The 12,500-nt window shown below is 54.7% G+C and overlaps 1 protein-coding gene across 2 annotated transcripts in view; it reads left to right on the forward strand.

Annotated features, from left to right (window-relative positions):
• The window catches only part of Gse1 (Gse1 coiled-coil protein), a 353,997-nt gene that overhangs the window by 132,821 nt on the left and 208,676 nt on the right, over window positions 1-12,500 (forward strand). The window lies entirely within an intron of this gene.

The raw sequence follows: 12,500 nt of genomic DNA on the forward strand, positions 1-12,500 counted from the left end.
ACACACACACACACACACACACACACACACACACCAGTGATCTCCACACTAGGGGAGTGAGGCAGGAGAATCACTAGGTAGCCTGGACTATACAGTTTCACCCAGATCTTACTGAGGTAATCCAGGATGGACAGGGTCAGTTTCTGAGAGGCTATAGGGAAAGCCTGGTCCTCCTTCTGGAACATTCCTTGGCCATCAATCCCCATGTCTATCTTCAGGGTCTGCAATGCAGAACACCCATCATCCTGGTCCTTGCTGATCCTCTCCTCCCGGGCTCATCTACCCTAATCTCCTGATAGCTGTCCTGGGACTGTCCTGGGACAACCTTGCTGCTAACCTGTCCCCCAGGCAGCATCTCAGAAGCTGCTGCTGCAGCCTTCACCCAGCTGGGCTTCCTGATCAAGACCGGGAAGCCTTATGGAGTCTGCTATTCCAATGACCCTAACACCGTATCAGAATTGCTGGGCTGTTCAGGGCAGGAGCAGACAGATGTGGAGAGGAATGCTCTGCTGTGGAGGTCCTGCTTGGGTGGCAAGGTTCCTCAGGTCCCTATCTGTCTGTCTTCCTGGCTTTGCCTTCAAGGTTCGGGGCTGACTTCGTGCTCCCTTGGAAGGACCTGGAAATCGGGAAGGCCCTCGCCACCACAGCTATGATAAGGCACTGTTGTTGACTGTGTTTGAGAAGAGAGACTGGGCAAAGCTCTGTCTCTCTGTCTCTGCACCAGGCGGCCACTCTCCTCTCTGCTTCCTGACTGCGGATGCCATGTGACTCCTCCTGCCTGGTCCCTGCTGCTCCTCCCACCCAGTCTTCCCCACCACTGTAGCCTGGAACCCTGAGCTGAGGAAACCCTTCCCTGCATATAAACAGCCTTTGTCAGGTGTTGGCCTAGGCTACTAAGGCCCCATTTCCTGGCTCTGAGGCTACCCTAGGACTTCCACTGTCCTCAGGCCCTGAGCTGCTCTGCAGCAGGGAATGGGATCTGGCCTTGCAGCATTCCTTGGGGACACCTTTGTTAGGCCTATGTGGGGACATTCATTGTTAGGACCCTGTGAAATTTACTCCTAGCCTGGCCCTTGTGGGGACATTCTTTAATTGGCCCTGGCAGGGGATACTCCTTGTCTGGCTCCCTCCCTAAGGTGGGGTTTGAGGTTCCTCAGAGCTTCTCCCTGCTTCTGCTGCCTATTTGTCTGTCTGTCTGTCTGTCCGTCTGTCTGTCTTCCTGTCTCCCACCTACTTCCCAGAGCTCTCTGAGAACAGCATTGTTCCAGGCCTTCTTTGTGGCATCTTCCTAACTCAAGACTGGCGCTGTATCTTTTTTGTCCCTGAGGGGTGGGAGTGGCTCTGGGTTCAGGGGCTTCTCCTGAGATCACAGGTTCTAAGAAACAGGTTCCTTGGGCTGAGCTGCAGCCGTGGAGAGGGTTTCTGGGTACTGGGGCTGTGTCTAGTAGGGATGCTCCTTCCAACTGCCCTTCCCACCCATTCCCCCCTTTGTTCCTGGCATGTGTTAAATAAGCTACGTGCTGTGCAGCCAGGATATGAGCATTTTCACACAGATGGATCTGGGCTTGCTGGGCTAAGACCTGGCTCTACTGAGCTTCTGGTATAAGCCGGATGTTGTCTCATGCTTTGGTTTCGTCATCTGGCACAAGGATGCTGCCCGACCTGCCTTAGTTAAGCTTTCTATCCCTGTGATAAAACACTTGAAAGGGGGCTGGGGGCTTACAGATCCAGTAACAATCCATTGAAGGAAGCCAAGGCAGGAACCTGAAGGCAGGATGTGAAGGAGAGGCTGTGGAGGGACACTGTTTACTGATTTGCTCAGCGTGGCTTTCTTAGAGAATCCAGAACCACTTACGTGGGGGTGGTGCCGCCCACAGTGGGCTTTACCCTTCCATATCAATCATCAATCAAGAAGATGCCCCACAGACTTGCCCACGGGCCATCTGATGGAGGGAGCTATCTCAGTTCCCCTTCCTAGACAACTAGAACTTGTGTCAGGCTGACCAAAAATTTAACTAGCACACTGACCAGGAGAAGACAAGAGGCGGCCTCGTCTGACCTGCAGCGTGACTCCAGCACACAGAAGGAGGGCTCTGACTTATCACCAGCAACCCTGCCTCTCTTCCTCCTCTTTGTCGGAATAATAGGCTCTAGCTGAGGCTGCCTCTGTCGCCAGGAAGGCAGAGAAGGATACTCAGCTGGCAGACGGCCCATAGCGGCATGTGGAGGGCTGAGCATGGCAACACCAGGCACAGACAGGTTCTGCCTATGGTTGGGGAGCCACAGCTGCTCCGGGGATGCAGAGGGGGACGCTGCTCCCTACACGTTGCCCCCCCCCCCAGTACCCTCCTCTGCAGTAGGACCTCCCGGGCACCTGCCATACACCTCGCTATACCTTCCTCTCCCTTGGGTGCTACCAGTGGAGCTGGGATCCAATGCCTGGCTCCCACTCGCAGTGATTTTTATCTTATTGGGCACATCTCATAATGCTGGAAGCATGGCTTGCAAGTCAGGGCAGGAAGTCTAGAGGCCTCTGAAGGCACAGGCAGTAAAGAGGCCTTTTACCCAGAGAGAGAAGGCCTGGAGTCCCTCTGGGCACAGTGGGGCTCACGGGCAGAGACCAGCCGACCCTCCCTCTTTCTCCTTTCCCCTTCCTGTTTTAGTTGACATTTCATTCTGACAGAGGGTCTGCCCATGGTGCCCAGACTAGCCTGGAACTCTCCATCCTCCTGCCTTAGTCTCTGGAGAGCTAAGACAGCAGGCATGGAGCACCATGCTCAGCTGGGCCTGCATTCCAATCAGCACATTGGCCCTGGGGTGCTGGCTGAGGACTTTGGGAAACGCTGCCATCTTGTCAGTGTTCCTAGCACCAATGTCTGATGCTCCCTGCTGTGCCTCTTCCTCTCTTTAGAAATTGTTTTGTTGTTTTCAGTCGGGGGGGGGGGGGGTATCTCATGCCGAAGTCCAAGCTGGTCTTGAACTCATGGCTCTGCTGCGGCAGTCTCCTAGTGCTGAGACATAGGCCCATGTCCTCATCCCTGGCAGATCTGCCTTCCGTGTACGATGGCTCCCCACCCACTGGGATGTACTGTCTTTTCTACACTTCCTTGGCTGGTGTGTAGCCGTGTGTGCCTGCCACCAGTTTCAATTTTCATAAAACAAAGAGGAAAGGGTATTCAGTGTGGGCAGCGGGGAATGGTAACCCAAGGGTTGGCTCAGACCTAGTGTCTTCCTGATGGCTTGTGATCAGGGGAGATTTCTGTGCCTGCTGTGCTGTGGCCCAGAAGTGCCACCGCCAACTGGAACTTCTACGCTAGGAGGTTGAAGATAGACATTTTCAATGACAAAGATAGATTAAGGGCTTGGGTTGGCGTGGGGTCAGGGCTTGGGTTGGCGTGGGGTCAGTTAGTCAGCATGAGGGCCTGAGTTTCGTTCCTAGCACCCACGTAGAAGCTGAGTGTGTTGGTTCACACATGTAACCCCTGAATTGGAGAAGAGGAGAAAGGATGTGACCCCTGAGGCTTGCAGGCCGGCCAGCCTAGCTCAGTGAGTGAGTCCCTGTCTTTAAAACATGATAATGACTGAGACATCTGACATCAGAGTCTGACCTACACAGATGTATGTACCCTGCCCCTCCCTGCGTCTCCACACAAGCACGTAAACACACACAAAGACCATGCTTGGAGCCACTGAAGTGACTTTTGTGGGCCCTGTGGGTGAAGAGTCATGGGGCCCTAGGGAGACAATGTTGTAACTAGCCTGGCCCACCCTCCTGAAGGCCACATATGTGTGACACTTTCCCTGTGTCCCCGGGGGCTTATTCCGTCCAGCGTTTAGTAGTTGCTCACAGGGTTGTAGCCTCTCTCTTCAGCTTCATTCCCATCTGTAAATGTTGTTCCTTCCTATTTGTGGGTCTCTTACCTCCACATGTGTGTGTGTGTCTGTGTCTGTGTGTCTGTGTGTCTGTGTGTGTATGTCTGTGTGTGTGTCTGTGTGTGTGTGTCTGTGTGTGTGTGTCTGTGTGTGTGTGTCTGTGTGTGTGTGTCTGTATGTGTGTGTCTGTGTGTGTGTCTGTGTGTCTGTGTATGTGTCTGTGTGTGTGTCTGTATGTCTCTATGTGTGTGTGTGTTTGTGTGTAGTTTCATGGGTGCTTAGCATCTCTTGTGTGCCTCAGATTCTTTAGATCCAGAAGTACACAAGACAGACTTGTGGGCCGGTGCTCAAGAACTCCAGAACTCCTGTGGCTGGCATAGACAGAAGGCCATGCTGGGAGAATACCCCATGGCTTTCCAGTCAAGTGGGGAAAGATTCAAAGGCTCAAGGCATGCTGGCTGGCCTAGGCGAGCGGGGTGGGGTGTGGGGGACTCGCAAGCTTTCACTGGGTGAATGGGAGCTGGGGTCTGTGCTGCAGTGGATGGAGGAAATTAGAGCCCAGGTATGTGCATCCAAGTGGCTTCTTATCCAACTCTAGAGCCTTCCTTCTCTCCTCAGGGCCTGGGCCAGTCAGCACATGTTTTGTACAGGAGCTCTGAGGGTTGAGTGAGTATTTCAAACCCCTGGTAAAGAAGCTATAAGAAGAGCTGCAGAGATGGCCAAGGGTTGAAGGGCACTAGCTGCTCTTCTTGCGAAGGGCCAGGGTTTAATTCCCAGCACCCACATTTAGATAGTGTCCAACCTCAAGTCACTCCAGCCCAGGGAACCTTGCGCCCTCTCCTGGCCTTCAGAGAGAGGGACTGCACAAAGGTGGTGCACTTCCACACAGGCAAAACACTCACGCCTAAGAAATAAAAACAAACAAATCTTACAAGCAAAACAAAACCAGAAGAAGCAATGCCTTCAGGAAACAGAGGACCCAGCGGTCATGGCTCGGCCAAGGGCACTCAAGGTCACAGCTGAGCTTGTGCCCTGGAGGATGTTCCTGGGAGCAAACACTTGTGTGAGTCTGGGAACAGCCTTCTTCCCGTCACACCGGTTTCCTGCGGTTGCTGTCACATGTCACCTGGAACTTAGTGGCTCCAAACGTGCCTCTTCCTTTTAGGTTAGAGGTCAGAGCTCTTGGCTGGGTTCCAGGCTAAGGCCTCACAGGCTGCTTCCTCCTCAGTGTGTAAGATCTGCCTCGAGCCTGCCCCAGCTTCTGAAAGCTTCAGCAGTCCTTGGCCTGTGGCCCCTCCCTCGTGTTTCTCCTTTCTCTCCCATTGTACCCCTCCCCAACTGGAATAACCCCGAGACCCCAGCACACCCATCTGGGTTATCTAACCTCTCCTTCTGCCTAGGGTCTAATGTCCCAGCTACAGCCACAAGAGGTCAACTTTGCCCTGTGAGGTGGCTCTCTGTTCACAGCTGCAGGATGAGGTGGTGTCTCATAGAGCCTGCTGGTTGGCAGTCCGTTCCAGTCAGCCTGGCTGGGCTGACTATGTCTTTGGTACGGGGTCCCTAGTGTCAGTGAAAGGGGCAGAGTGGACAGGAAGTGTGTCTCTATTCAGGCAGTTGCAGGACAGTGGGGTCACTCCAGAACTCGGGGGTGTGGTGGGCCAGCCTTGTGAGCTGCTGAGTAAGGACAGCCTGCATTTGGACCCCCAAATTCCTCTCTCTTTGCTGAGCAGGTCAGGGGTGGGGATAATTTCCTGCCCCTCCCAGACAGAAGCTGTGGATGTAGTTTGTCACTGGCCCAGAAGGGGGCGCAACCCAGCACAGCCAGAAACAGAAGCCTGGAGTGGGTGGGGTTAGCCCCAGGAACCAGGTTCTGCCCCTCCCCCTCCCCTGGGTACCTTGGAGACAGCAGGCAGATCACGCGGGTCCCCACCTCCAAATGCATCCAGAACATCGATCTACCTAGAACTTTCCCCTGGAACCCCAAACACTGCCAAAGCTGAGGCCACCTGGAGTGCTCTCTTTCCCCCAAATGCATCAAGATGGACGCCAAGAAGAGCAAGCCACAGGGGAAGCACCATGTGACTGGGGACTTTAGAGAGAAGGGAGTTCAGAATGGAGACCCTACCAGCTGAATAGGGCAGAGAAGAAGTTCTCTGGGGAGGGACCCAAGACCCTTGACCCAGAAATGCTGGAGTCTCCTGTCCCTCCTCCCTCCCAGTGGCCTGTGTCCCTTTGCATCTACAACCCCACCCCCAAGCAAAGAGCACTGACTAGGCTCTGCAACCCACAGCCCACCTCAGCCTCTGAGAGCCTACCACTTGCCTGGCCTTCTGCGCCGTGGAGCCTCCTCTTGTGGCGCCTCTTCTCCTTTCTCATCTGAGCCTCCTCCTCCTCCCTGTGTCCCACACATACGCACATCCGCACATCCTTCCCCAGCACCCCAGCCTTGACTGTGTTTCTTTGACCTTTGACCTTTGTGTTGATCTCCCCCCCCCCAGTGGTGCCAAATTCCTACACGAATGAGGGCTGTCAGGGTGACCCCTCTGTGTCTTAGGGCATAGCCATCCTCCTCTGTGCACAAAATGTCTTGGTCAGCCGAGCCTGCCAGGAGAACACCTGAGGCAGAGAAATCAGGACTATGGGGAAATAGCTGTCACCTCTGAGGGCCTGGTCCCCACAGAAGCCATAGTGGCAGTGCCAGGCGGGACGCTGGGGAGCAGGAGGAAGCCTGCCCCGCCCTGCTGGGCTGAAGCTTGTACTCAGCTCCAAGTGTGGACCTAGCTCTTAAAGGAGCTTAGGGGGGTTGAGAGAGGTGGATGGAGAGGCAGAGAGAAGGGAGCCTCTCACCGGTGGGTCCTTCTGCCCCTCCCATAACTGAGTCCACTGCTGTCCCCACAGGCAGCCAGACCAGGCTGAGCCAGTCACTTCTCATTGACCAGAGGAGCCCACGAGTGAGTAGGCCCAGAGTGAGCCCCAGGGAAAGCCTGCACCAGCTTAGAGGAAGGAGTGTGGGTCTTGGGACTGGTGCCCAGACATCAAGGCTTGTAGACGGATGTGGGGGCGACAGAGAGCTGAGCCCTGACTCAGGGTGGCAGTGTCTTAGCTCAGGGACACTGAGATGCATGTGGGATATAAGTGTTGGCCCAAGAGGCAGTATTTTGGGGTCCCAGATCCAGCCTAGCTGACTCTGAACGGTGTGGTGGGATATTGAAGCCAACCACGCCTACGGCTTGTCCCAAGGCACGAGCCTCCACACCCTGTGCACTGTGGAACAGAGGCTGACCCGAAGCTGACCCCGGCACCAAGCCTGCCCTCGGGCTCATCTGTGTGCTCCCAGCTCCTGAGGCCACTGAGTCCTACATTCCCTGAGCGTACCTAGCCTGGGACAGCCTAGGTGAAGAACCAGTGCTGACCCATCTTCCGGGCCACCCTCTGGTCAGGAAGCAAGGAGTAAAAGGCAGGGGTGAGGGCGGCGGTCAAGAGTGGAGCTGTGTAGGCCTGGGCTACAGAGCCCCCCAGAGGGTCAGAGGCATGCTCAGGGCCCAGGTGTCCCGTGCAGGTGACTCTGAGGTTCTGGTCCTCCCGGTCCCATGTCAGATGCAAGTGACATCTGACACTTCCTTTAGCACAGGCAGCATCGTCAGTGAAGGCTGCATGGAACCCAGGCTAGGGGCCAATCCTGGGTGTGACCTTCCTTTCCCTGGTAAGAGGTACAGTTTACAGATAATGAAGGGGACACACGATGTCTTACAGGGCTGTTTGAGGTAGTAAGGGACTAGTCCCTGAGAGTAGTCAGGAGGATTGGGTTTCACTGGGGCGGGGTGGCAGCAATGGCAGAGACACCAGTAGCAATGTTTGGGGACTCCAGGGGAAAGTTCTAGGTTCTTATAGGACATACATGTGGGCACTGGGACCTTGTTTTACTGGCTGTTCCTTTGTGCAACTGCCCTCTGCCTGCTCTGTCCTTGGCTCTGTCCTCCCGCCTGGGCTAACCTGGTCTCCTGCCTGGGCTAACCTAGCTGGCTCCTGGGCCTGTCCCTAGATTCTAGGTGGCCATTGCTTGTGTGGTCCTAGATTGCCTCAGACAGAAGGGAGGTGCTGAGCTCTGGCCTCTCGTAGGCAAGGGGTGGCCTCTCCCCAGCTCTGTTTAGCCCTTTCCGTGGTTGCCGTGCACAGCCTCCTCCTGTACCCCTGAATTCCATGTTTCCTTAAGCCTCGAGGGCAAAGGGCACCTGCCCTACTTCCTTGGTGTGAGCTGGGCATGCCGCCAGGCACCCAGGTGCGGTGGGCAGAAGAAGCTATAGGTGAGAACTGTGGATAGATGCTGATGCTTGCCAGCATGGTGGGTTTGTGAGCACCTCACCTGTGTGTCCTGCTAGCTGGGTGGCCACTCTGCTAAGCCACAGGGAGTCTGATAGAGATGGTGGCTTTGGCAGGGGATTGAGGACAGAGGAGATTCTGATGAGATTGTCACCTCAATAGCAGTGGCACTTTGCCTTCCCTTGTGGGGCCCAGAAGACCATGAAGGTCCTGTTGTCCCCCAGAGCCTCATGGTGAAAAGCATTACTCCTTATTGGCAGCCTAGGTGTACACCCTGGGTTTACCACTTAAAGCTGTGTGATTTGGGCTGGCCTCTTGACCTCTCTGGGCTTCTCTCCATCCTAACAGAGTTGGCAGTCCCTCTGCTGGTTCATGGGTATATGGGGCTAATGAGACACCTGACAAATTCAGGTCTGTTAGCTGCCAGCTTCCTAAGTTGTCCTTTTGTTGTTCTTACCCAGTGGCTCTTGTGTCTCAGGGCCACCTCCTAATAAACTCCTTCCCTGCCCCTCTGATTCTGTCTCACCATTCAAGAGTGAGAGGAAACACAGGGACAACACTGTCTTTGGAAGAAGGACCCCCCTGAGCCTCACCTGGTAGAGACAGCCAGCCAGGGGAAGGAAGCCTGGCTCTTTACAAAGCGTCAAGACAGGCAGCTGGAGTAAACACCAGCCTCACCCGGGTCACATGGGCGTGAATGGGCCACACAGGACCAGGCATTGAGTGGCCAGATCTTGACAAAAGGGGGCCAGCCAGCTTGGAAGCTGGAGCCCCAAACATGGCAGACCTTAAGGTCTCTTGTCCCAGCACTCCCAGGACAGATCAGGATAGCAAATTGTCATACAAGGCCACCTCTTGAAAAGGCAGCCCTAGCCGAGTCCTCTGTCTTTCTCCTTCCTTCCTTCCTTCCTTCCTTCCTTCCTTCCTTCCTTCCTTCCTTCCTTCCCTCCCTCCCTCCCTCCCTCCTCACCTTCCTCCCTCCTTCTCTCTCTCTCTCTCTTTCTCTATCTCTAAAGATTTATTTATTTTATGTATATCAGTATACCATTGCTGTATTCAGACACACCAGAAGAGGGCATCAGGTCCCATTACAGATGGTTGTGAGCCACCATGTAGTTGCTGGGAATTGAACTCAGGACCTCTGGAAGAGCAGTCAGTGCTCTTAACCACTGAGCCATCTCTCCAGCTCCTCTGTCCCCTTTCTAACATAGCCAGAGGAGGGAAATGACATTTATCAGGTCCCTCTTGGTGCCTCAGCTCCACCATCACCCCCTCTTGATAGAGGCAGAAATAGAGGCTCCCTAAAGGAGATAGAGAAAGTTCAGTTTTCCTTGTGGGCTAGTCCCCCGCCATGGGTCCACTCTAGGCCCTCGTGAGTCTCCTTTGGGCCTTAGCAGCAGTGACCCCATATCATAGTGAAGTGTACCCCACAACTCACAATCCATGTGCCCTTCCTACAAGGAACTGCCTGCAGTTGGTCGTATCTTCTCTCCTGGGAAACTCTTCAGGTGCCGACTTGGGGCTACCTCTGGGGACCCCAAGCCCCTGAGTTACTGCTGTCCTGGCCCTTGGCTTCTGTACCATGTTTAGGGGTGGCCACTAGGGTTGGACTGGGGTGAGTGCGGAGGCTGGATACTGCCTCTCATCTCCCTAATGGTAGGTTTGATTACAGACAGAGTCTGTGGCTGGGTAGTGTGGGCCACTTTGGGCTGGGGCTCCAGTCCCTGCCTGCCTGCCTGCCTGCCAAGGCGTGTGGTCCTGGCTGGGGACATAAGAACACAGTTCTGACTCTGTTCTCTGAGCCACGGCAGGCAGGCTGTCACCACAGTGGGCTGAGGCTGGAGGCAAGCCCAGAAGCAGAGGGAAAGTGCCATGACCCCTGGCACCCAGCCCTGCCAAGCAAGCCACAGGTGCCCCTGCCCTCGGGTGTGGGAGGAGGGCCCGCTGGGTGGAGAGCAGGAGGTGGGAGGGGTGAGTGGGCGGGGACAGAGCAGCAGGGGGAGCTGGGACACGTGTCCCAGCAACAGCCTGTGAGGAGTTGCTCCCTCTGTCTGTGGAGTGGAGAGCTCTCTCAGTAGGAACCCTGTCTTGCCAGCCATCTTTTGATTTTTTGGCTCTGGAATTCTACTCGATCTGATTGTGGAATGTTTGCCGGGTAGGGGGTGGGGTGACGTGGGAATGGCCACAGGGCACTCCTTTAGGAGCCGTACAGGGACCTGGGGTGTGGGGAGGAGATGGACTGCAGGAGACCTGAGGTACCTGTCTCTCTCTGGTTGCTGCAGTAGTCAGCCATGGTAGCCCTGGCCTCTCATGGCTGGGGGTTTGCCTTCTCTTCTAACCGTGGTTCCTAACCCAAGGGTTCAGGTTTAGATTCTGGCTGCTGCAAAGCCTGGGGGAAGCAGAGGTGCCAGTTAAAACGCAAGGCTAGCCAAGCTCGGTGGCATGCATCTTTTTTTTTTTTTTTAAATTACGTATTTTCCTCAATTACATTTCCAATGCTATCCCAAAAGTCCCCCATCCCCCCCCCCCCACTTCCCTACCCACCCATTCCCATTCTTTCAGCCCTGGCGTTCCCCTGTACTGGGGCATATAAAGTTTGCAAGTCCAATGGGCCTCTCTTTCCAGTGATGGCCNACTAGGCCATCTTTCGATACATATGCAGCTAGAGACAAGAGCTCCGGGGTACTGGTTAGTTCATCATGTTGTTCCAACTATAGGGTTGCAGATCCCTTTAGCTCCTTGAGTACTTTCTCTAGCTTCTCCATTGGGAGCCCTGTGATCCATCCAATAGCTGACAGTGAGCATCCACTTCTGTATTTGTTTGGCCCCGGCATAGTTTCACAAGAGANAGCTATATCTGGGTCCTTTCAGCAAAATCTTGCTAGTGTATGCAATGGTGTCAGCGTTTGGAAGCTGATTATGGGATGGATCCCTGGATATGGCAGTCTCTAGATGGTCCATCCTTTCATCACAGCTCCAAACTTTGTCTCTGTAACTCCTTCCCTGGGTGTTTTGTTCCCACTTGTAGGCATGCATCTTTTGTCCCAGGTCTGGGGAGGCAGAGGCAAGCAAATCTCTGTGAGTTCTGGGCCAGCCTAGGCTACCTGGTGAACTGCTGTCCCCAAACAAACAAAACAAAGAATTCCTCTCCGCTGTGTAGCCTGGGACAAGTAATGTAGTTTCCCTGTGCCTCAGTTTCCTCTTCCAAGAAGTAGAGAAAGTCATGGAACATGGTGGCAGGCACATGAGACCATGGCAGGCTCCTGTGTAGGAAGCGGCTGCCCCTTCTCAGCTGCTCTGCTGGCCCTGGGAAAGGACCATGACTTCATCTCTTCCCGCAACACCCAGGAGGTCGGAGCTGGCAGAGGCTAGACCTCACTGCTTGTTCTCAGATGTCTTCCTGGCCATTGCCTAAGACCTGACCAAGAGGGCTTCAAGGAGTCGCCCATCCTAAGGCTACGTGTGGCTGCCAGCAGGCAGAGGCTGGTGGGAGGCCCAGGTTTCTCTGGCCACTGTGCCCCAGCCACATTGCCCCAGCAGGAAGTCTGTCGTCCAGCTTTATCTCTGGCCCTTTGCCCACAGCCGAGTCCCCAGGAAGGGTTATCAGCTTGGACATCTACACCCCAACGGGCCAGGGAACACTGCGGTCAGTCAGAGGCCTCAGGAACAGCAGCTGTGTCCTGGTGACAGATCCCTTGTAGCTGGTGCCAGGGATAGGGAAAGTCAGAGAGCTGAGGGTGGTGGGGCTTGGGGACTAGGCTGATGGAGCCTGCAGAACCAAGGGCCCAGGAGAGCTACCTAAGGAACCGGATGGGGGCCGGAGGAGGGCGTCACCACATGAGTGGTCCAGCAGGGAGAGGCCTGCATAGACCCCTTTGGGCTCACACGCCCTCCTTGGGATATCCTGCACCCCAGAAGGGGATGGTTATTGGCTTTTTGTCTGGGGACCTGACTCTCCAGCACTGTGGGAATCCTTTGCATGCATGGAAGCCTTGATGACACTTGCTTGCGACTTTTTTCATATATATGTGTAATATTTTTATTTACTTATTGTATGCATTCCGGTGTCTTACCAACACATGTAACATATGTGCCTGATTCCTACAAAGAACAGAAGAGGGCGTCAGGTCTCTGGGACTGGAGCTGTAAGCCACCATGTGGGTCCTCTGGAAGAACACCCAGTGCTCTTAGCCACTGAACCCCGACTCCAGCTCTTCCACTAGGTTGTTTGGTTTTTAACAGAGATGAACTCAAGTTCAAATCCTCCACAAAGCAATAGTGTGGCAGCCTACATTCTGTCATGATGT

The sequence above is a fragment of the Mus caroli genome, chromosome 8 (assembly GCF_900094665.2).
Source record: "Mus caroli chromosome 8, CAROLI_EIJ_v1.1, whole genome shotgun sequence".
In the NCBI taxonomy this organism is placed as follows: Eukaryota; Metazoa; Chordata; class Mammalia; order Rodentia; family Muridae; genus Mus; species Mus caroli.